Here is a 25,286-nt window from a genome sequence, read left to right on the forward strand (position 1 = left end):
TGTTTTAATAGATCAACTTTAAAAACGACAAAATATAGAGATGTTTTAAAGGTTTAAAACTTTTACTATGCACATGCAATAAATCAACTTTAAAATCCACAAAATATAAAGATGGTTTAAGGATTTAAAGCTTTTACCATGCACATTTCAATTAATCAACTTTAAAGATATTCTGAACTTATCAATTAGAAGCTACTTTGATCACTTACACAAGTATACACTGATCAAATTGGTACCCAAGCAGATTTGAGCCGAAGGAAACAACATTTTCAAATATATAAAAAATATTAAGTATTTTGTGTACAAAACTCATGGATTATGATTGCATGGCATGAAAAACAAAAAATGATAGGGAGTTTAGAATTCTGCTAGACATGAGCTTGTATTACTTGGCCTAGCATCACTAGCTGTATGCGGGGTCCTACATTCATATCTTAGACAAGTTTGCAATTCTGCTACAGAATAGGAACATTACTTAGGATTGGGTTTGACTTGGTAAACCAAAAGCATAAATGTGATTCATTTTACTGAGGATTTGATTAGGAAAAATTCAAGTGAATAGAAAACATTACTTATCCAGTCAACATAGCCCAAAATGATTTTTTATTTTTTAAACTAGAGTGGGGGGTTTGGATGTGGAAGCTCTTAGAAAGTTTGATGGGTAGTGCTCTTAGTGGCGTCCACGAGTAGTGCCCTTAGTGCACTCACTATCACAATTTAGGTTGGGTTTGAACTTTAAGGGGTGGATCCATCACCACCAAGCCTAAATTAAGGCATTGTGACTACATAGATCTTCATGATGCTAGTTTTGCTTCAATGGATTGTATATTTAGCTTCACCGCTCTTTTGTTCCACTTCTTTTACTTGTAAGTGAAATAAGTATTATTCGGAAGTGTAAAGGTCTCTTTTGGTGTATTTTTTTATGCATGATTGTCTGTAATGTCCCCTTCTCATTGATGCTCTTTCAGTGGTCCATTAGCCTATTCCTGAGACCCGTAGGCTAGGTGGAATGAGTAATCAGGGTCTAGCATCAATGCAACGAGGACTTACTATTTTTAGTAAGTCAGGGAATGACCATTCTGGTGCCATTGTCCTACTGAGCCCTCCTTGCTTTGCCTCTGGACGCGATGATCATATTTTTCTGAGCATTAATTCTTGACTTACTATTTTTAGTAAGTGGCTGTGTGGCACAATTCTATTTTTGGCAATAGACAGGGTTTTGATTTCTACAGCAGTCTGGGTCGTCCGGGCTCAGTTTCATCCTGGTGGTGATAATAATCAGTACGGGAGACATTTGCAATATAATTAAATATTATTTCCTTATCCTAAGGTTAATATTTAATTAATCTATTTATTGGCTACTGGTTTATTAAATTTGGGATTAATGCCTATTTAATCCTAAGTTTGGCGAAATTTAGATGTTTTATGGAATGAGAAATATTTTAGAAGGATATTATTTCACTTTTGCATCGCCATTATGTGCCTAAGTGTGTAACGTGGGTCCTCCCCCTTCTTGGGTGTGAGTTTTGACTTAGGAGAATGGGCGCTACACTTGGGTCCACATGTAAGTGGAATGAAATTCAAATGCAAGCGTGGAATTTGGAGGGGTGTCATTTGAATTTGAAGAATGAAGTTATAAATATGAGGCTTGGGTTCCCATTTGGACCAGCTTGAAAATCTGTAATGTTATGTTGCCGGATTGGCGACAAAACTTGAGGCTTCGGAGTGCGTCTCCCTAGTGCTACCCGGTTTCGTACTTGAAATACAGTACCTAGCTGTGCCTTGTATTCTTCTACATTCTTAGAGTTTTTCCATAGACATCTTGGTGTTGAAGTGATTATGGAACTTGCTGGTTTTGCCTGTGGCTGAAGCACATTTTTGCTCACATCTCTCTGCTGGAGCGACTGACAGTTATGGGTATCATTCCTATCTTCCTTCCCAGCATTGGTGATAAAGTTTGTAAGTTTATAGCACGTTTGTTTGAGTTTTGAATTAATTATGCAAACTCGAAATTCCTAGTCTAGGCGTGGGTTTCCTGCCTTGCATTGGGATGCGTGCAAATTAAATAAGGGGCTTTTTGGGGTGTTGTTTTGATTGGTTACCATTGCATATGTTGTACGGTGGGTTTGGGACTGGTTTGAGCTAATTTGGATGTTAAATGAGGGAGTTATGAGTATTTTGGCATTTCTATAGGCTGCTGGTCTGTGTTTCCAACCTGGAGATTGGTTGTAACAGAAATTTATATCTTTATTATAGAAATCTGCATTACTCTCCTTCTATCATTTCTATTATTGTAAGGTTAGGTAGTAGTACTACTAACCAGTTCTATCTTTGTAATTCTCATGCCGCTAAAAAAGTGGAAGAGGTTGGCTTGCCGCCTGATATGCAACAAATTTGTAATTTTCAGTCCTCCCGCTGAATAAGTGGTCGAGTGATAAGTTCAATGTTTTGGTCCTCTCGCTGAAATATGCGGTAGAGTGATTGTTAATGTAATGTCCTCTCGCTGAAATACGCGGTAGAGTGATTGAACTTCAGTTTCTTGTAATCTTTCCCTTGGTCGGTTTACCGCCAAGAAGTTTATTTTCTATCTTGCTGGATAAGCAGAAGGGGCTGGCTTGCCGCCCATGCATTTTAATTTTCAGCTTGTTTATTGATGCTGACGATCGTCGGAACACCGTATGCTCTCACCCTCCCAGTTTGGGCTCTTGGTGAACAAAAGGTGGAAGGGTTCCCTTTCAGTTGTTTTGCTTATTACTCTAACCTTAACGGGTTATTTGTTGTGGATGAATTGTTATTGGCCTAAAAAAACCAAAAAAAAATTAGTGGGATATTACAGTGGTATCAGAGCTGGTTTTCCTGCCAGCCTGTGAGAGTCAGTGGGTTCAGAAGTTTCCATGAGTGACATAGACATTACAATCGAGAGCAGAAGAGACAGCTGTTTCAGATTCCAATAGTGCCCGAGGAGGACACATTTTTAGAAGTACTGAGAAACAGAGGGAAGAATCTAGAGATTCAGTGGATTCAATGGCAGATAAGACTATAGAAACAAATGAGGCACCCGACAAGAAGGCAGAGAGGCAATTCAATGCCATGATGGACATGATGTCTTTACTGCTGGCAAAACTCAACTAGAACGTTGTTGGGATCCATAATCAGCCCAACAATGGACCGGAAGCCAGCACTTCTAACACTCCTATAGGCAATAGAAATGGGAGCAACAACGGGAGTAACAATGAAGGTTCAACCCCAAGGCCTTTACAACCTGTCTTTTTGCCCAAAGAAGTACAACAAGTTGAAACAGATATACCCACAGCTGATGAGATAAGAAATAGCTACATGGAGTATGCTTCCCTTCCTGGTGAGATCCGAGATATCCTAACTCTGGATCAATTCATGAATCAGAAAATGAAAAGAGGACGGAGGAATGACTACAAGTCTGCTGCCCCAAGAGATTTCCAACAAGCTCTTGGAAGAGTGACCTTAGCACACTTTGATGGGAGCACTAAGAGTACTGCCAGAGCATGGGGACAGAAGTTGGACAATTACTTGTCCTTGACACCGATGCCGGAGGAGGATGCCATCAAGTTTGCTACCTTGCACTTGGATGGAGTGGCCCACGAATGGTGGTACCATGGGTTGGTCACCCTTGGTCACAACTTAGTCACCACCTATGTTGATTTCACCAACAAGCTAATTGAGAGATTTGACACCAGGGATCCAGAGGTGAAGTTTAGAGAACTTGCACAACTGAGGCAGCAGGGTTCCTTGGACACTTACGTGAATGAATTCCAAAACTTGTCAGTCATGGTGAGTAGCATCTCAGAGAAGCGACTGGTTGTCCTTTTCACTGAAGGACTTGAAGAACCATTGAGAGGATGGGTCAAAGCTTTTGATCCGCCCACACTGGCAGAAGCTATTAAAAAATCTAGAAGTATGGAGTTGGCTGCCCCTAAGAGTAAAATTCAGTCCAAGCCTTTCCCTTTCAGAAAAGATAAGAAGAAATTTACTAATCAAACCAAGAGGTTCCCTCCGTGAATGCATGATGGGCTCCGTCAAGAGCTCCGGAGAAAGAATCTATGTTATTCTTGCAGAGAACCTTGGGTTCCCGGGCATAGGTGCCATGGAAAGGGGAATTTACATCAAATGGAAGGCTATTCCAAAGATGGATCAGATTCTGAAATTTTAGAACAGCAGACTGAAGTTGAGGACAGCGAGTATGAAGAGGCTCCTGAAGGGCCTGAATTTGGGTCAGAAGATAGAGGAGTGGTTGCTCAACTCTCGAGCATTCACAAAAATGAGTCTTTCAGAGTTCGGGGTGTGATTGGAGAACATCGTGTCATAGCTCTCATTGACACAGGTGCAACGCACAACTTCATTGATGAAAGGATTGTTGCAAAAAGGGGACTAGTGGCAGAGGAAGTTGAGGGCTTCAAAGTCATGGTAGCAGATGGCTCCACTATATCCTGTAATAGAATGATTTCCAACATGTCTCTGAAGCTGGGAAATCATGAAATTAGAGATGATTTCTTTGTGGTAAGCATTGGAGGGACTAATGATGCAGTCCTCGAGATTCAATGGCTGAGATCTCTTGGTGAGATCACACTAAACCTACAAACCACGGAGCTGAAATTCATGTCTGAAAGAAAAAAAGTAGTTTTGAGAGGAATGTCGCATGGGGGACTTAAGGTTGTATCCTTGAAAAGAATGGAAAGGCTGATCCGCCATAATCAGGTGGAGTGGGCAGCAGTGTTTGATAATGCCTTCCAATCCATTGGTGGATAAGGGCAACTATTCCTCAGACATTTCAGCAATGGTCAAAGATAAGAGCAATATTGTGGTGATACCTTCAGAACCACAAGAAGAGCACAAAAAGTATCCTGAAGACATTCAAGCCTTGATAACTAAGAGAAGCAAGGTGTTCGAAAATCCACCTCCTGGCAGACCTCCTGAAAGAGGTGCTGAACACATTATTGAGCTTGAGGAAGGAGCTAAGCCAGTCATGATGACTACTTACCGATACCCCAAAAAGCAGAAAGATGAGATTAAGAAAGCAATTCAGGAATTGCTTGACATGGGTTACATCTGGCCTAGCAAAAGCCCTTTTGCTTTGGCTGTTGTTCTGGTGAAAAAGAAGGATGGGACCATGCACATGTGTGTGGATTATAGAGCGCTGAATTAGAAAACCATCAAGAATCGGTATCCTATTCTGAGGATTGATGAGCTCATTGACGAGCTACATGGGGCAGTGTTCTTTTCCAAAATTGACCTCAGATTGGGGTACCATCAGATTAGAATGAGAGCTTCAGATGTGGAGAAGACTGCTTTCAGGTGCCACTTTGGGCATTTTGAGTTCTTAGTCATGCCCTTTGGTTTGACTAATGCTCCTGCTACATTTCAGTCATGCATGAACAAAATCTTCCAAGAACAGTTGAGGAAGTTTGTGTTGATATTTTTTGATGACATCCTGATTTTCAGCAGATCTTGGAAAGAGCATCTTCAGCAGTTGGATGAAGTGTTGGGCATACTAGAATCTGAATCCCTGTTTGCCAAGGAATCCAAGTGCGAATTTGGGATGGAAGAGTTGCTCTACCTTGGTCACATCATCAGTGCAGGGGGTGTGAAGGTAGACCCTGAAAAGATTAGGGCTATCATCGATTGGCCTACTCTAGAAAACATAACACATCTGAGAGGATTTTTGGGATTGTGTGGATTCTATCGGAGGTTTGTAAAGGGATACTCTCAGTTGGCTGCCCCCATTACAGATCTTACCAAGAAAGGGGCTTTTGAGTGGTCCGAAAAGGCACAGACAACATTTGAGCAATTTAAGAGGATCATGAGCTCCTGCCCAATTTTACCAGGCCATTTGAGCTACAATGTGACGCATCTGGAGAAGGTGTTGGTGAGGTCCTCATGCAGGATAAGCACCCTATAGTTTTTGAGAGCAGAAAGTTGAGAGGTCCTGAGAGACTATATTCCATTTATGACAAGGAAATGCTTGCCATAATGCATGCACTTGCAAAATTCAGACAATATTTGGTGGGAAGTAAGTTCATTGTCAAGACTGACCACAACAATCTTAAGCACTTCATACACCAGAAGGATCTGAATGAGAGACAACAGAAATGGGTGAGTAAGCTACAAGCTTACGACTTCGATATTGAATATGTAAAAGGGAAAAACAATGTGGTGGCAGATGCCTTATCCCGGAGGCCCCATTTGAGTTATTGCTTGCTGATTATGCCAAAAATCAGTTTGCAATCAGTCTTATAGAAGGTACTTTTCATGATGAAAGGTACAAATTGGTTGAAGGATTGATACTGTACAAGGGAAGAATTTTCATAGTACCTGAATCTAAGTTAAAAGAGAAGATTTTGCAGACCTTCCATGACATTCCCCTTGCTGGTCACCAAGGTTATTTCAAGACATACAGGCAGATCCGAGAGATTCTCTTGGAAGGGCTTAAAAATGATGTTTTGAAGTACATTAAAGAGTGTCATACATGTCAGAAGAACAAGGATGAGCACACTCTACCTGCTGGTTTGTTACAACCCTTGCCTATTCCCGGTCAAAAATGGGAAAGTATTTCCATGGATTTCATCACGGGGTTGCCTCGGGCTCAAGGAAAGGATAGTATTTATGTGGTGGTAGACAGACTTACAAAGTTTGCTCATTTCTTCGCCATTACCAGCTCTTTTATAGCAACACAAGGTGCTGAAGTGTTCTTCCGGGAGGTATTTAGATTGCATGGTTTACCGAAGAACATTGTGAGTGATAGGGACAGCAAGTTCCTAAGTGCTTTTTGGCAGGAAATTTCAGATTGTGTGGTACTGTGCTCACTCCAAGCACTAGTTATCACCCTCAAACTGATGGGTAGACCGAGATAGTGAATAAGTGGGTGGAAGGTTATCTTAGAAACTATGTCTCGGAGCAGCAGAATACTTGGGTGAGGTGGCTTCACCTAGGGGAGTATTGTTACAATTCTTCCTATCACATGTCCATTCGGATGTCACCATTCATGGCACTATATGGTTATGAAACTCCTAGCTTCGCAGAGTTGGTATTTGGTGATAGCAGAACCCCTCAGGCAAAAGATATGATGCAGTAAAGTCAGGATATTCTTAGAATTTTGAGGGACAATCTCCAACATTCATAGAATCAGCAGAAGTTGTATGTTGACTAGCAGCGTATTGAGCGCACCTTTGAGGTGGGCGACATGGTTTATTTGAGGCTCCAGCCCTACAGACAGTCTACTCTCAAGAAGAGTGGGGTTGAGAAATTGAAGCCTCAATTCTATGGGCCTTTCAGAGTCAGCAGAAGGGTTGGAGAAGTGGCTTATGAGTTGGAATTACCAGCAAGTAGCAGGATCCATAATGTATTTCATGTGTCTCACCTTAAGAAGGCTTTGGGACATAATGTTGTTGCTTCAGCTGAGTTACCTCCACTTGATGAGGAGGGAGAGTTGGTTTTGGTTCCAGAAGCTATCCTTGAATTCAGGGAACGAACTTTGAGGAGAAGAGTGATCAGGGAATACTTGATCAAATGGAAGAATCTACCAGCAGAGGATGCTACGTGGGAGAATGAGGAGATTTTATTGCATCTAGCCTTACAGTTGCTTGAGGACAAGCAATTTTGGGGAGGGCAGACTGTAATGTCCCCTTCTCATTGATGCTCTTTCAGTGGTCCATTAGCCTATTCCTGAGACCCGTAGGCTAGGTGGAATGAGTAATCAGGGTCTAGCATCGATGAAACGAGGACTTACTATTTTTAGTAAGTCAGGGAATGACCATTCTGGTGCCACTGTCCTACTGAGCCCTCCTTGCTTTGCCTCTGGACGCGATGATCATATTTTTCTGAGCATTAATTCTTGACTTACTATTTTTAGTAAGTGGCTGTGTGGCACAATTCTATTTTTGGCAGTAGACAGGGTTCTGATTTCTGCAGCAGTCTGTGGTCGTCCGGGCTCAGTTTCATCCTGGTGGTGATAATAATCAGTACGGGAGACATTTGCAATATAATTAAATATTATTTCCTTATCCTAAGATTAATATTTAATTAATCTATTTATTGGCTATTGGTTTATTAAATTTGGGATTAATGCCTATTTAATCCTAAGTTTGGCGAAATTCAAATGTTTTATGGAATGAGAAATATTTTAGAAGGATATTATTTCACTTTTGCATCGCCATTATGTGCCTAAGTGCGTAACGTGGGTCCTCCCCCTTCTTGGGCGTGAGTTTTGACTTAGGAGAATGGGCGCTACACTTGGGTCCACATGTAAGTGGAATGAAATTCAAATGCAAGCGTGGAATTTGGAGGGGTGTCATTTGAATTTGAAGAATGAAGTTATAAATATGAGGCTTGGGTTCCCATTTGGACCATCTTGAAAATTTGTAATGTTATGTTGCCGGATTGGCGACAGAACTTGAGGCTTCGGAGTGCGTCTCCCTAGTGCTACCCGGTTTCGTACTTGAAATACAGTACCTAGCTATGCCTTGTATTCTTCTACATTCTCAGAGTTTTGCCATAGACATCTTGGTGTTGAAGTGATTCTGGAACTTGCTGGTTTTGCCTGTGGCTGAAGCACATTTTTGCTCACATCTTTCTGCTGGAGCGACTGATAGTTATGGGTATCATTCCTATCTTCCTTCCCAGCACTGGCGATAAAGTTTGTAAGTTTATAGCACATTTGTTTGAGTTTTGAATTAATTATGCAAAATCGAAATTCCTAGTCTAGGCGTGGGTTTCCTGCCTTGCATTGGGATGCGTGCAAATTAAATAAGGGGCTTTTTGGGGTGTTGTTTTGATTGGTTACCATTGCATATGTTGTACGGTGGGTTTGGGACTGGTTTGAGCTAATTTGGATGTTAAATGAGGGAGTTATGAGTATTTTGGCATTTCTCCAGGCTGCTGATTTGTGTCTCCAGCCTGCAAATTGGTTGTAACAGAAATTTATATCTTTATTATAGAAATCTGCATTACTCTCCTTCTATCATTTCTATTATTGTAAGGTTAGGTAGTAGTACTACTAACCAGTTCTATCTTTGTAATTCTCATCCCGCTGAATAAGTGGAAGAGGCTGGCTTGCCGCCTGATATGCAACAAATTTGTAATTTTCAGTCCTCTCGCTGAATAAGTGGTCGAGTGATAAGTTCAATGTTTTGGTCCTCCCGTTGAAATATGCAATAGAGTGATTGTTAATGTAATGTCCTCCCGTTGAAATACGTGGTAGAGTGATTGAACTTCAGTTTCTTGTAATCTTTCCGTTGGTTGGTTTACCACCAAGAAGTGTAGTTTCTATCCTGTTGGATAAGCAGAAGGGGCTGGCTTGTCGCCCATACATTGTAATTTTCAGCTTGTTTATTGATGCTGACGATCCCCGGAACACCGTATGCTCTCACCCTCCCAGTCTGGGCTCTCGGTGAACAAAAGGTGGAAGGGTTCCCTTTCAGTTGTTTTGCTTATTACTCTAACCTTAACGGGTTATTTGTTGTGGATGAATTGTTATTGGCCTGAAAATACAAAAAAAAAATTAGAGGGATATTACATTGTCACAACCGAGTTTTATACACAAGAATTCGTCTCTAATTGCAGGGACCTTTTGATAGCTTCCTACAAAGTTGGTGATTCAAATTCCTTTACGAACCCCTTGATAGATTCATATAGTCTTTCCATAAGAAGCATAGTGAGCCTCCTTTTGGAGACATCAGGAACCATTATAGCCAATCTCTGGAATTCTACCAAATAGTTCTTGATAGTGCTATACAGTTTGAGCTAGACCAACTCCTTGAAATGAATATTTCGGTTCGTTTTGTGAAATGAATTAGTCAACCTTCTGCTAAACTCATCATAGGTATTGATGAGGTCGTGACCCTGTATGACCAACCCATTGTACCGCCTTTCATGCACAATTCCTTCTAGATGGATGATGGCAAACTTAATAGCTTCTTTTTCGTACATGGGTTTAAAAGATAGAGATGTATCTAATTTTTGAATCTAAGCATAAACTGTACACTTGATTCATGAAAAGTAGGAAAAGTTAGCTTTCCTAGTGTATGATGTAAATCTATGTTATGTTGATTTAAAATAGGTCTTTGTTCATTCCTAGGTCTACTTCACATCTTCTAATTTTAGAAATTTTTGAGGGACATTTTTGCTTGAGTTTTGATGGAAGGGATCTATTATCATTGTAGCAAGCTATAATGTCATCTATTAGTAGATTCTACTCAAATTCAAGTGCTTCTTTTCTTTCTAGAGGAGTGGGTTGGAAGAGTTTGGCTATAGAATTGATTAGAGTTTTTCTGTTGTTCTTGATATTACTTGCTGCTGTACTCCTTTCACTTGTATGATTTTGGGCTACTTCCAAATTTTGCATGGTTTGCAACAAATGTGCCATTAGATTGGTCACTTGCTGTTGTCCTTGAATAAGGACATTGAATTGTAAATTTTGTTCTATTTCTTCATCTGACATAAGACTCTTATTTGATCTCTCCATTTCGAAGTCTTCTATCTCTGGACCTTGTTGCTCGATTTCTGTATTTTGATGTTCTAGTTGTTGGTTGAAAATTTTGTACACCTGGCCAGGCGTAGAAACTTGTGGTTTCAGCCACAACGTGTGAGTTGAAAGTCTCCTAATTCTAAGGGAATGCTCTCTCTTTTCTACTATTAGAAATTAACTATAACACTAATCTAACTTGGGTGGGACAACATCCTTTTCTCTTTCTTCAGAAAAGATAATTTTCTTTTCTCTTTTTAGGAAGAAACTGCAGCTAAGAAAATAAATACAGTAACTTAAGAAACTTTAATAACTACAAAGATACTTATACAAAAAAGGAAGTAAAGTTTCCATGAAAGCTCAAAGACTTGTGTCACTTCCCCGGGATGAGAAAATAGAAATAAAGCTCAAAGTTTTTACTTTCCACTATCTTATGTACCTTTCAAAATGATTAGAATAAGAACAACGTACAACATACAATAGCACAAAGTTTGCTGATTTGTGGCACTTCTAATCTGCTACAAATGGGAGCATCTATAAGAACAAAGTCTTACAATTCCTTTCTATTGTGAACACTTAGCTGTAATAATTTAATCCTTAATACTTGTACCACAAAGTCTACAAAAAAGTTAGATTAAAGCTCCTTGCAACAATCTTGTTAGAATCTCAAGCAAATGTAGAAAAATGTACCGCTATGACAAAAGAACGCAATGGATATAAGAGCAAGGATTCAACACAGTTTGAAACTCAAATGCTTTCTTGGTATTATTTGAGAATCCAATTTACAAGTATGAAGCACATAGTTTTTATGACTGTAAATTTCTGCAGAGTTTATTTGCTTGCTAAAAAGAGAGAAATTACATAGAGCACCCCCCTGTATATATAGATGAGGGGCTAATAGCAAAAAGCGGGAGAAGTCTAACTACCTAAGACTTTTTCCACAACCAAGTATAACTAACTATGACTTATTTTAGATTACAGTCCTATTGCTAACCAACTTGTAATTTGTTTACTTGTAATTACGATTTACAAGATTACAAGTGATAAGACTACTTGTAATTACAAGTTTTGACACTACATGTAATCTGTTAAAAAGGAAATACATAAAACAAAAACAGAACTCAAGTTTCAGGAGACATTTCTTGTCCTTTTCTACTCTTGGCCATGAAAGCTTGGAACCAGTTGATTGATTCTTGCAATTCATTAGGATCTGGTCTTGTCGTATTCTTGGCAACAACAACAATTTTGATGATGACATAGGAATATCTCATTGTTGCTGCTATATGTTCCACAAGTACAGTCTGATTCTTGTCAAGAAAAACTTGGCAATCCATAGGTCTATGAATGGAAGTCACTGTAAACTATTCTGACTCAAGTTCCTAACGAAGCCTTGACACCAACTTAGAAAGTATCAGATCCTCTGGAAGCAACTCTTCATCTTGACTTAAGATTTTACAAGAAATCTCAAATTTAGAGACAATATCCTAAAATTCCTAAAATTCAATATACCTCTCTTTGTTTGGTAGCACAATGTTGTCACATAGGATTTTCAATTTGACCTAATCCATCCCATGCTAGATTTTTAAATGTTTCTCTATGGATTCCAGACTTTGCTTAAAAGCTTCTAAAGTTTGATTTAATTTCATCTTTGTTGCCTTCACGCTTTTCAATACTTGTAGTGCCTTCTTCACCACTTGATCACTTTGATCAACCAATTGATCAACCCAAGAATTAATAGCATTGGCCTTTTGAGTAGTCTTCTCAACTTGTTTGATGGACTCTTCGAAAGCTGAGAAAGCCAAGGGATCAACTTCTTCTGAAGAATTAGTGATCTTTTGGATCACTGTGATGAGTTGTGCATTTTCCTCCTTGAGCTTATCCTATTTCACTAGGAGTTCATCATAAACTTGGACCAATAAAGCTACCAAATCTTGAGCGTCATGCATCATTCCAACGTGTGTTTGTCTTCCTAGCTACACCCTTGTGAATCTGTAATCAGATAGTTGCATTTCTTCTAGTGTTTTATCAGTAAGAGGTTCAGCCACCTCTGCATATTCATCTTATTGCTGTCCACAACTACTTGCGAGATTGTCTTTGCCTTCTTAGCAGCCCTTGGCTTAGATTTCCCGAGTTTCTAAAAATCAAACACATCAAGAGAAATCTCCTGCTTCTTCCTCTTAGGAGTGATTGAACTTAACCATGGGGGTAGATCTAATGAGCTTGCATTTGTGAAAGCAATTGTGGTTTGTGTAGAAATAGACTCTACCTGTAACACAATTGTCATTCTTGGGGAAGCCTTGGTCTGGACAGCAACAAGTGTTTGCTCGGATGACAAAATCATGTCTAGCTTCTGTCATGAACCTATCAAAACTTACAACAGAGGTATCAATCTCGGGGAGTGACATGCTAGATAGAACAACATACGAAGGATTTAGATCAAATACGTTCTCCAAGTCACCATGTGAAGTATCCATGGGTATTTCTGCAATTGATGATGATACATTAATGCAAATAGATGCGCTTGGCATAACAGGATCCACATGAATTGTAGAAAAAGAATCTGCATCTTTGTCTATTGGAGACATAGGAACATCCAAAGACAATGGGGTAATGGTCGTGTTAGGAGAATATGAGTCTATAGCAAGAGGGGATCCTGTTGTATTCTCATGTGTTTCATCCTTAGGGTCAATGACATGAATTTGCACTTGAGGATTCTCTTTTACCTTCAAGGGCACCTCTTGTGGAGGAATGACCAAAGCGCTACTAACTCTTAGCTTGATTTTGGTGCTTGAGGAAGAAGCACCATCTTTAGATTTGACCCTCACCTCAAACTTACACCCAATTGGTCTTGCTGAATCACTTTCCGCTCCAACCTTGACTTGAATAGTTTGGACCTTATTGTTTTTCAGCCAAGCATTGCTATTGGCAAGGATGGGCTGAAATCTATCAAAGATTGAGGTACATTCCTTCTGTGACCATTGGACAACTCGAAGAGGAGCTTCAACAACCCTTTGCTCTATATACTTTGGATCAAGGGTTTTCCCATCATCTACCATGCCTTCTGGAATCTTGGCCAGACCCAGATCTACAATCTTTTCGAAAGTAAGCCTGCTGTAGTCCATTTTTTTGATATCTTCTTCTGTACGAAGATCGACCTAGATGTCCTCAAGGCGATGAACATGAGTGAAGGCTCTCTTGATTTTGTCTTTCATCCCTCAATAATCAAAATCCTTTCTTACCTTGAACTTCTTCAACTTGATTTCCTGAAAGTTTCATATCCATTGCTTTGGCTCTTGCTAAGGTCGTCAAGGAATGTTGACCAATCTGCAATGGATTGTGTGAGGATATGTTGATACCTAACTTTTGATTAGCTAATTGGATTGCATGAACTGTCATCAGCTGCCTAGCCAACTCCATTAGGATGATTCTATTAGTAGGGTATCTTGGGAAAATATATGGATGGCCTTGAAAACATCAAACTCTCACGTAAGTGAAAGTTGGGAACCGAAGAAATAGGCAACCATATTCATTCACCTTCTTCCAAGCTGCCTCAAACATTCTTATTTCTAAGTGTTTATCAAACAAACACATGAAGTGACCAAAGAAGGCATCCCGCACTCTCTTGTAGTGAATCCTGTTAGGTTTCAAAGAGAGTTGATCATAATATTTCCATACTGGTACTAGTGACCTGCTACGTTTGGTAGAAAGACCAAGAAATTGTAGAAAGTGAGAGTGGTTGACACTTGTGAGAGCTGCTCACATAGGTTATCATTGATTACTTCTCCCCAAAAGATATGAGACAGAGCTTTTTTCATGACCACAATGTATTTATACATCCAGATCTCAAATTCGTTAGACTATTTCAACCCCATTATCCTAATTAAAAGTGTGATCATGTCAGTGATTTCTTCAATGAAATCAGATCGATACAACGTGGGCCATATAGAGAAACAGGTTCTAGGAGTCTTAAGCCATTTTGAATTGATATGCCTTAGACAATCTGATCTTTTCTAGTTGTAGTGATCCAGAGCACTCTTCATGGAGATATCTACATATACTGGGGCAGCAAGAACCTTGAAGATCTTATCGATGGTTCTTGTATCCAATTTGATGATAGTATTACCATTGTCATCTTTGATTGTCCTAGATCCACTGTCAAAATGAGCAGCACAGGCAAGAACAAATTTTGGCTCAAAGGCGGCCATTGGGAAAGTAGAAACCAAGTGGATATGACTATTTTGGAGCAATTGCATGCTATGGCTTGACGATTCCTCTGCTCTTTCAAGGAACTCAGACATATAAACATGTCCAATCTCTGTGCCCTTAATCTCATTCACAGGAGAGGAATTTCATTTTGATACTTATCATATTTGTATTTCATCTTCTTATTGGAAGGAGATGCTGGCTCTTCTGTCATTGAAGAAGAATCAGCAAGGCTACGATGAAAACTCTAAAGAGTTAAAACGCCATCACACGCAATTGGGAAGCCATGGTTCTTGCTTCAAATGAAAGACCTTGGAAAACAATGCCTATTCTTCGAACTTTAATGATACTTTTCATGGAGGAAGTGAATGAATGAAAGGATAAGCTTGAGCGATGCATTATGGATAAGGCTTTGATAATGACAAGGGTGGAATTTCAGATCTCGAGGGGTGGATTACAAGTGAATAACCATGAGCTTGAAAAGGTGGAAAAAATTAATGCAATGATAGGGAAAAACTTTGACATTTGCACTTGTAATCGGGTCTTGAAGACCCGATTACAAGTTTTCAAGTCTTGCATAGTTACAAATTGCTTGCGATTGGGTCTCAAAGACCCGATTTCAATTAAATGTAACAGCAAATGAATGGTATTGATAAGCTTGTAATCGGGTCTTGAGAACTTGATTGCATGCATACGTACTTGCTAAAAGGGTGAAAAGAGTCAGCTTGCAGTTGAGTCTTGAGATCCCGATTGCAAGCAAAAGATGTAATGGTGGGACAACTTGCAATCGGGGGTTTGAAGCCCGATCACAAGTAAACTGATACTTGCAATCGGGCTTCAAACCTCGGATTGCAAGCTATTGGTAAACACTCCAAGGAGAAAACAAAACGAAGATAGATACTATGTCCAAAATGAAGAAAAGAAACTTAACCGGATTCAAAAGGATAATGGAAAGAGCACAAAAACAAACTGGAATAAGAAAGTTGCCAAACAAAAGATACTTGGAAGAGAATTCCACGAAGCTGGAAAAAATTATGCCCACACTTCAAATGCGACTTCTAACAAAGCAAAAAAATTGAAGTTCAAAAGTCCTCTTCAAGACTCATATAGAGAACCGAAGAAGAACACGCCTATGGAAACCCAAATTCATCATAACTGAAGACAAAATAAAATCCCTCCTTCATTGCGGAATAATAAAGATACTAAAGGAGAAGAGTCTGTCTTAAGATACCTAATGCAAACACATAAAACAATGACTAAGCCTAAAGAAAACAACCTGCAGTCGGGTCTCTAATATTCGATTACACATATGCATGATTTAAAAACAGGAGACTAACTTGTAATCGAGTCATAGAGATCCGATTACAAGTAAAAAAAGATTACTTGTAATGGCCTTCAAAAGATCCCATTACTTGCAATGATGACCCCAAAACCTGAAATTGCCCAAAAATAAAGGAACCCTCATTAACAATTGGACACAAACAAATGCGAGTTTTTAACATTGTAAAACACGCTTTAGAGATGAAAATTACAAATTTTAAGCGAAATTGTAGGGGTTGACTAATTTTTTGAAAATTCAAAAAAAAAAACGACAACACTAGTGAGAAAGCTTTCCTTACTTTCCTTTGATAATATCTGAATGCGTTGTCACTGCTATGCATGCAGTATGCTTTGTATTGAGTTGTTATTTTTTGTTTATAGGCTGGTAAGATCATAGCTTTGGTGCTATTGTAGTGTTCCAAACTGAAATATTTCATCATTTGACCAATTTTTAGAATAAGTGCACGCAATTCAGCGCCTTTTGGCTTCCGCGATCATGGAATAGTAGTGTGATTAATAGAACTACTTGCGGGTAGTCGGTCAGAACCTACAAAGACAAATCTCAAAGATTATGACTTGTGGGTCTTGGTAGCTATGCCATCCAGTCTCCGTTACAATATTAATTCAATATCAATAAAGGGTTTGGTGGATATACCTTCTAGAATCCACTACTCATTTACAATAACAATATTAAATCAATCTTGCAGTAAACCGCATAGAAGTTCTTCAAATAATCAGGAAGTTATGGATGCTAGAACACACAAGTTTTGATATAAGTTTGTAGATTGCAATCCCTTTTAGAAGATATGTTTGACCAAAATCCTTTTTTTTTTTAATTATGAACTATTTGAGAATTCTTGAACGATAGCTGGATAAGGGAAACCTTGAAACAGTAAATACTCAAATTATGAGTATCACAACACTTCCAATTGTATGGCTGAGTGTAAAGGGTGAATGATTGGCTGAAGATGGTAATTGCAGCAAGTCAACAATGCTAGAGATTGTACGACACCCTCACAATAGTGTTGGGATTAAGTTGTCTAAACCTTAGAGTCGAAACATGTTTATATTTATTTTTTTGCACTCACTTTGGAAGTCCTAAAATTAGGGGACTAGTGTCATAGGTAAACTATGACGGTTTCTATGGTGGTTACTAGTTTAGTGGAAGAGTCATGGAGGGTTATTATTTGGCAATTGATATTTATGGTGGAGTTCACTTTCGACAAGTGGTGAGCGGTAGGTGTCACATATAGCAAGGTGACTGTTATTTATGTGTTATGCATTGTTGTATTAGAAGTTGCTTTGTGCAACGTGTCATTGGTTTTGCAAGTAGTTGTTTATGACACCACATACCTGTTTGGTGTTGGAGGTGGTTTTGGAAACCATGGGCGCTTTCTATTTGTGTTGAGCTCTATAAATATGTAGCTTCTTTGTGTATTTTGTATGATAGGTTGGATATCTTCTAAGAAGCTTTGATGTGTTGGATATTCTCTAGAATCCTCTATTGCTGTATATACTCTTGAAGAGCATTGGCTCTAGGCATTGTATTGTAATTGTTGTTGTTGCTGATAATACAATTGAGTCTAACTTTTGGAGTGTGAGATTTTTCCCAGAAGTGTTTTTGCATGTATATCTAGTATTGTGGTTTTATTTGTTTAAATCTTATTTTATGTGTTTATCTAATCTACAATAGTTGAAGAGTTTGCAAGAAATTTCTGCATCATCTCTCCTGTTAGATTTAGCATTTGGAAGCGTTATTTCACACTTTGGCTTCCTTTCAATTGGTATCAGAGCCTAGTCAACTTTGCTATTGTTGTTGGGATGACCGTTTTTTTGTGTTGATCTAGTATCAATGGGAGTTTTGTAGAGGAAGATTTCATAACTTTGTTGCAGCTTTGATATGGCAAGCACATGTAGCATAGTAAAGATGGATAAATTTAATGGAAGCAATTTTGAGTTGTGGAAACTAAAAACGAAGGACATGCTCGTGGATAGAGATCTATGGGTTTCTTTTTCTTTGACAAAACTTCAAAATACACTGCATGATGAATGGGATAAAATGGATCGAAAAGCCAAGGGTTTGATAAGACTTTGTTTGGCTGATTCAATGCTCCTGAATGTCCTTGAGGAGAAGACTTCAGCTATACTTTGGAAAAAGTTTGGTGATATTTATAAAGGGAAATCCTTGGTAAATAAGTTATTCCTAAGAAAGAAGCTGTATTCTTTGAGAATGGAGGAAGGAGGATCCATTGCAGATCACATGAATGTGTTCAACATGGTTGTTGCCTAATTGAATTTTGTCGGTTTCAAGATGAATGATAAAAAAAAATGCACGTTGCTGTTATGTTCTTTGCTGGACTCATGGGATCTCCTTGGCATGGCCATTGGAAGCATAACAACCACTTTCAAGATGGAGGATGTGGTTGGTTTGTTGTTATCCGAAGAAATGCGAAAGAAATCTTTTGAGATGGGCTCATGGTAGAACGATGGAGAAAGGCAATAAAAAGCACAAGGGTAAATTCAATTTTCAACGATCTATGCCTCTTGGTAAAAAGCCCAAGGCGAAATGTCACAACTGCGATAAATATGGTCATTTCCTAAAAGTGTGGAAGGAGAAGAAAAATAAAGGTAAATAGGATTTCTTTGATTCTGCCTTTGATATATCCTCTCACAATGAAGTAGATTCTTTTGTCGCAGCCTTGGTAACTGTTATCACAAAACCTTGCACCCTTTCTGAGCTATCAAATCAGCAACCTTGTGAAACATGGAAACAACCTTGAAGTGTGGGACCTTGCACAAGGGGTTGAATCTTCGGAGAAGGCCGACTTCCGTCTCAATCCAGGTGTAGGTGTTGAACCAACTCAACACTTCAAAACTTACTCCTAAGCCTATCCTAACAAATTCCAGAGGTAAAGGGAAGAGAGAAATGCTTGAAATAAAAGGAGGTGATGCACCAAGATAAGAGATTGTTCCTCTCCCCACCCGAAATGGCACAAGGAATCAACTGAAATACCCAAGAGATGCACAAACTTCAGTTGTATGAGTGACCCAAACGCATGTATGGAGGTTAGAATTTGCTAAGTGTCAAGAGGGGAGAAGTATTCCCATGAGTCACACTTAGAAAAACAAAGTTAACACAACATATATGGAGAGAAGAGCCACAAAACATACACTTATGATGAATGTAAGGAAACATACACAACATGCATAAGTTGAAGGAAGGCGAAAATGTAATTTCAATTCATTCAAAGGCCAAAGGCCAAGCTTATAGTTGCAGAAATGCAAAAATAATTACAAGTCTTCAAGAGAAGAGAAAGAGCATAGGAAAGCTCAAGGCAGCAGTGAGAGAACTCTTTACAATGATGCTTAACAACCTTATATAGAAAAATGGTTACAAGAGTGATCATGACCCCTGCATGTTAGTCGGGGAGTGCAGGGAAGTGCATGCACTTGATTCCTGTACATGCAAGCAACCTAGCCATACCCACAAAAGGCAACTCTGAGAAGGGTGGATTGACTGACCTTCCAAAGTCAGAGCATGCAAACCTGACATAAGTCACCACAACAAGCATGGCCCCATACTTCTCTTGATGGAAATGCTGCCAAAAACATTAAATGCACCTCTGTGGCTCCACAAAAGAAGGTGCACAAGTCACAAAAGTTGTCAGAGCATTTAAAGCTTTGAGTGCCGATCATGCCATCCGGAAGTGTTGCCAGCTGGAAAGAAGTCTAGGGACTTCGGAACTCGGGTTCCCGAAGTGGAGAAGACAAGGAAGGAACTTCGGAACCTCGATTTTCGGGAGTTTCGGGGAAGAGGAAAGAGACACAGTAGGGAATTTTGGAACGTCAGGGTTCTGGAGTTCTGGGGAACTGAAAAAAGGGCTAAGGAAGAAACTTCAGAACCTCGGGGTTTCAAAGTTCCGGGAAGGAAGAAAGGGAAGCAAAGGAAGAGAACTTCAGAACCTCGGGGTTCCGGAGAAAGGAAGAAAAAAAGGGTAGGAGGGAACTTTGGAACCTCGAAGTTCCGACGAAGGCAAAGGAAAGGAACTTCGGAATCTCGGGGTTCCGGAGTTTTGAGGAACTGAGAAGGAGGCAAGGAAAAGGCGGAACTGTGCAAAGGAACTTTGGATTGGGGTTCCGGAGTTCCGGGGAAGGGAAGAAGAAAAGAAAGGAACTTCGGAACCTCGGGGTTTTGAGGAACTGAACAAAAAGGGAAAGAAAGAGAGGAACTTAAGAAACTTGGGTTTTCGGAGTTCCGGGAAAAGAAAGGAGAGGCAGCAAAGAAAAGGAACTTTGGAACCTCAGGGTTCGAGGTTCCAAAGTTCCGAGAAAGAAGAAAACGAAGAGGGAACTTCGGAACCTCGGGGTTCTGGAGTTCCGGAGAGGGAAAAGCGAGAGAAGGCAAAGAGGAGGAACTTTAGAACCTCGGGGTTCCGAAATTTTGGGGAAGGAAGAAAAGGCTAAGGGAGGAACTTCCTCCAGGCAAGGCAACACCTCACACTTAATGATTCTTCTGCTTTCTCCTCGATCAACGAGGGTAGCATTGGTCCATGGGCCGTATCTCTGATCGATTCTTACTGATGGACCAAGGGTGTCATAAAATGACAACAGTAACACATGCATTGGAAGATGTGTGGTTGATAGATTCAGGTGCCGCTTTTCACATGACCTCTAATAGAGGTTGGTTTTGAAAGTACGAAGAGTTTGATGGTGGGTAGGTGCATTTGAGTGATGACTTTGACTTGAAGGTTGTTGGGCATGGAAGGATTAAGATTCAATTTCCTGATGGCAGAGTGAAAGGGATTGATAATGTTAGCATATACTTGGTTTGGCACGACTCCTACTTTTAGTTAGCAAGCTGAGTGATAGGGGTGTGTAGGTTGTTTTCTCACAAGGTGGATGCAAGATGACAAGAGGCTCTATGGTGCTTGCTAAGGGTGTTCAGATTGGCATTTTGTATAAGCTAGATGCATGCACGGTTAAGTGCAATAGTGCTATTGTGAAGTTCAAGAAGAGGGCTTTGAATTATTCATCCTCACCATTAGAGGCTTGGTCATATTGGTGAGACTACCACATGAGATGCAACTAACGTAGCCAACCCACCCCTCCTATGCTGCAAACAAAATCGACTTTCATTGAGTCAATGGACCTAGAAGGGTCTAATCTACAACAACAAGAAATATAGATTATTGATCTAGAGGATCCGACAAATTAGATTGAGGAAGGGGAAATCTTGCTTGCAAGATTGGAGGAGGACACAAATAGAGGCAGAGAACAACAAGAAATTGAGATACATTAGATGCTACTGAGTGAAATTGAGGAAAGCTCAACCTGATGAAAAGAATAGGATGCTGATGAGACCTAACTTTTGTCTCTAGGTGGGCAGGAGAGGGTAGATATTGGGTTAGTTGTGACTTTTGGAGAGCAAGGGAAAGAAATTGTGGTCACTTCCTGCCAGCCTGCACCTCTTGTATGGTTGCAAACCCGGATAGAAAAGAAAGTAGCAGTGACGCCAACTTTGAGTCTTGAAGACTTATTTTCTCGAGTAGGACAACGCCAAGTCAAGGAGAAGAAACTGAGGACCTACTTGAAGATAATTAGGGATGCTCAACAAAACTGGGTTGTGCATGTTGCCGTTCCGCCATCAAACAAATCAGCCGAGGATGTAACCGTTGTTGATTACAACATTTTATTAGTTGCGATGGGAGGGGCAACTAAAGATTAAGAAGTTGAGGAATTTTGGGACTCTTTCGGAACAATAATGAGGCGATTAAAGAAAGAGATGGAAGAAAAGGAATTGTATAAAGCCCAGGTGGAATAGGCTGAAAAGTACATTGATCACCTGCTCAGACAGCTCGAGCAAGCCAAAGAGTCTTATGTCCCTCCTGCAGCATTGGTGCAGAAAACAACGATTGAGTTTGAAAGGATAAGGACCGCAACCAAGGTAACACAGGAATGGTTCAAAGAGATAACAGAGAAAGGAAATCAAGTGCAAAAGGAAATGATTATCCTAGAGTAGGAAATAGACTGTGATCTTCAAACAATGAAGTCAATCAAAACTAGCCTGGAAGGAATAAAAAAAGTGGTTAAAAATCCACTTGCTCTCATGGGTGATTTATTGTGGACTTTCTCCGAGATCCCCACAGGCCAACAAATTATTGCACCACAAGAATTCGGCACCATCAAGGATTTGTATGAGGCTTTAAGATCGAAAAGTGACGTCTTGGGCATCTTTGCTGGGCATTTATTGGAGATTATCGCTCACAGCTTCTAGAGAGTTTAATTGGCGATAAAGACCCAAGATAGACTTTGACATGTTGAAGATCCCTAGAAAAGCCAACTGAAGAATGATGGGACCTTGTATACCAAGCATAACATGGAGACTGCTAGTAGACTGTGTGCAGTAATACGTGAGGACATGGTCAACAAAGCTGATTGGAAGCAAAAATTGAAAAGAGTAGAGAACCATTGTATGGATACTAGTATTTGAATGAACAACACACACTTGACTTCCACGCAGGAAATAAGGTCTGTCATGGTGAAGTTCCAGGAATATATCTAGGCAGAACACGCAACAGATAGGGATATCTGGAAAGAATACTTAGATGGTGAAAAAGATTTCTTTCCATAAAGGGGGGGAATATCTATTATGGGCTAAAATTAAAGATAAAACACCGTGCCCAAAGTTAGTTATTTCTTCAACAACAAAAGTACCTTTTTCTGTCTTGAGCTCTGCACAGTTTTCTTTTTGAGGGAACTTAATGGCTTGTAGTTGCAAAGTTAGTTGGAATGTGAAATTCATCCTTTACTAGGTACTGGAGGACGTCCAATGAATGAATTGGTCCATTGGCTAGATTAAATCATGGCCATTTATCCAAATTTTGATAGTCTATAAAAGGGAGCCTTGTCTTTCCCATTTTTTGTAAGAAGATTATGAATTATTGTTGAAACTCTGCCAAATTTAATACAGATTTGTTGAAGACTAATCTTTGTATGAATTTCTTGTGAGTACATGGTTCTACTTCTTCCCATTATTTATTTATGCATTTTAGTGTGGAATGGTTTCTCCTTGAGTTAGTATTGGATAGAATTTTCCGTTCATGCTATTGGAACTTGAGTGAGTGTTAATTTATATGAATGGTTAGTTTGAACCAAAGAAATGGGACTCGGACTCGGCTCGGACTCGGCAAGGCCGACTCGGACTCGGACTCGGGACTCGGCGTCAAACTCGGCTCCAGACTCGGCTGGACTCGGGATAGTGAAAAACTCAAGAAATTTAGAGATTTTTAAATATTTAAAACTTGTTTCAGACACCCTTTATTGAATACACCTTAAAGACACAATAACATCATCAAACTCGGCTCATTTGATTACATACACAAGTATACATCAATCACATAAGCATAAACGCAAATTGTAGCTGAAGAAAATAACAAACATAGATATATAAATATTGTCAAATGTATACAATATTACAAAACTCATGGAATAAAAAATCCATGTCATCTTATGATCATCATCAAATGTTTCATACAAATACCAAAGGTAAATACAACTACAAGTCTATGGCTCAGAGGAGCCTGCACCCTCCGGCCCCGACCCCCTGCGAAGGCATCTAAGGTAGGTCCTGGATGATTCGATTGCCATAGCTGCTCCTCGTGACACCATGCCATGCTCACCAACATCAGGAACATCCGTGTCACTATCTGCCTCTGAATCTCCTGTCTGTGCTCGTGCTCTCCGCTCCTCCTCTGCCATGGCTACAGTCTCAACCTCTATATCTACCTGGTTGATCCAATCAGTGTCAGACTCGGAGGTTAAATTTTCTCTACTTCTATCGATGCAATTTCCCCCCATATTTTTCGACGGGGGTTTGGGGGCAGCGCCCCCAAGGTAGGGTCAAGGGGCAGCACCCCTTGCACGCTCCCTGTCGCGATACAGGGCGAGGTTGAGGGGCAGTGCCCCGCGAGGCCAAAAAAACTTATTACAAGTCTGAATTAGGGTTTCTTTGAGAGTCTTCCTTAGGGCCTAGTTTTGCTCTTGTTGCTAATTGGGTCTTGCTTGGTGAGTGAGTATCATTCTTGAAGGTCTGAGCTAGGTCAAGTTGGTGAGTGATAAAGTCTGGAATGTCATCCTGATCTTCAAATGCCCTGAAATTTGGCTAAGTCTGGAATGTCCTGATCCTGAAATTTGACTAAGTCTGGAAAACTGAAGAATCCTCCAAAAACTAGATTTTGCAATATAACTCCTGGAGGCTCGAAACCACTCTCAAACATCCTGACAGTATATATGGAATATAACTTAAAGTATAAGAAAGAAGAAAGATATAAGGAAATGTCACTTATACTTATACTTATACTTAAAGTATAAAATAATCCTGACAGACAGACCAAAATGTCAAATTTTGCTCCTGACCCTTCCAAAAAAACTTATTACTTTTAAAAAAAACTTTTTAAAATGTTTTTTTTTTGTCATTTGATTAACCCAGCCAGTAGCCAGTAGCAAAATCTTGTCTTAAATTTGCAAGAAAAAGGGAGAATTTGAAAATTTCGCTCTGGACCCTTTGGAAGGGTCAGGAGCGAATTTCTCTCTTGGCTTCAAAACGGGCATTTTAGCAACCCAATTTCACTCTAAGGCAATCTAGATTCTCATCTTGCACCCTTGTCCAGGCTTAGCTTTGTCCAAAATTTGGAATAAAGGATAGTTTTTAAGATTTTCGCTCTGGACCCTTTGGAAGGGTCTAACGCGAAAATCTCTCTTAGGCTCAATTCCTTCATCTTTTCAATCTCAATCATCTTTAAAAGGCAAAAACACACTTCCTCACACCCATTCAAGCCATAAAACCAAAAAGTTGTCCTGACCTTGCAAGGGAATAGGTGTTTTTAAGAATTTCTCTCTGGACCCTTTGGAAGGGTCAGGAGCGAAATTCACTATTTGGCTCAATTCCTTTACTTTTTAATGATTTCTTAGCACTTCAAGTCATTCCTAGGGGCAATTCCTTCTATATTTCACCTTACCCCATACTTGTCTTAGCAAAACTTGATAGCAAAGAGTGATTTTGAGAAAATTTGCTCTGGACCCTTTGGAAGGGTCAGGAGCGAAATTCTCAATCTTGACCAAAATCCTTCATTTTTTCACCTTGAAACTTCTTTGCTAAGTGGGATTTCATCTTTCACTGTGCTAGGAATAGGATTTCATGTCCAAGAAAGGCTAAAAAATAGGTTAATAAGGAATTTCGCTCTGGACCCTTTGGAAGGGTTAGGAGCGAAAT

At 39.7% G+C, this 25,286-nt stretch overlaps 1 protein-coding gene across 1 annotated transcript in view; it reads left to right on the plus strand.

Annotated features, from left to right (window-relative positions):
* LOC131047348 (tRNA wybutosine-synthesizing protein 2/3/4) overlaps positions 1–25,286 on the plus strand; it is a 179,480-nt gene that overhangs the window by 63,865 nt on the left and 90,329 nt on the right. The window lies entirely within an intron of this gene.

This window comes from Cryptomeria japonica, chromosome 10 (assembly GCF_030272615.1).
Source record: "Cryptomeria japonica chromosome 10, Sugi_1.0, whole genome shotgun sequence".
Lineage (NCBI taxonomy): Eukaryota > Viridiplantae > Streptophyta > Pinopsida > Cupressales > Cupressaceae > Cryptomeria > Cryptomeria japonica.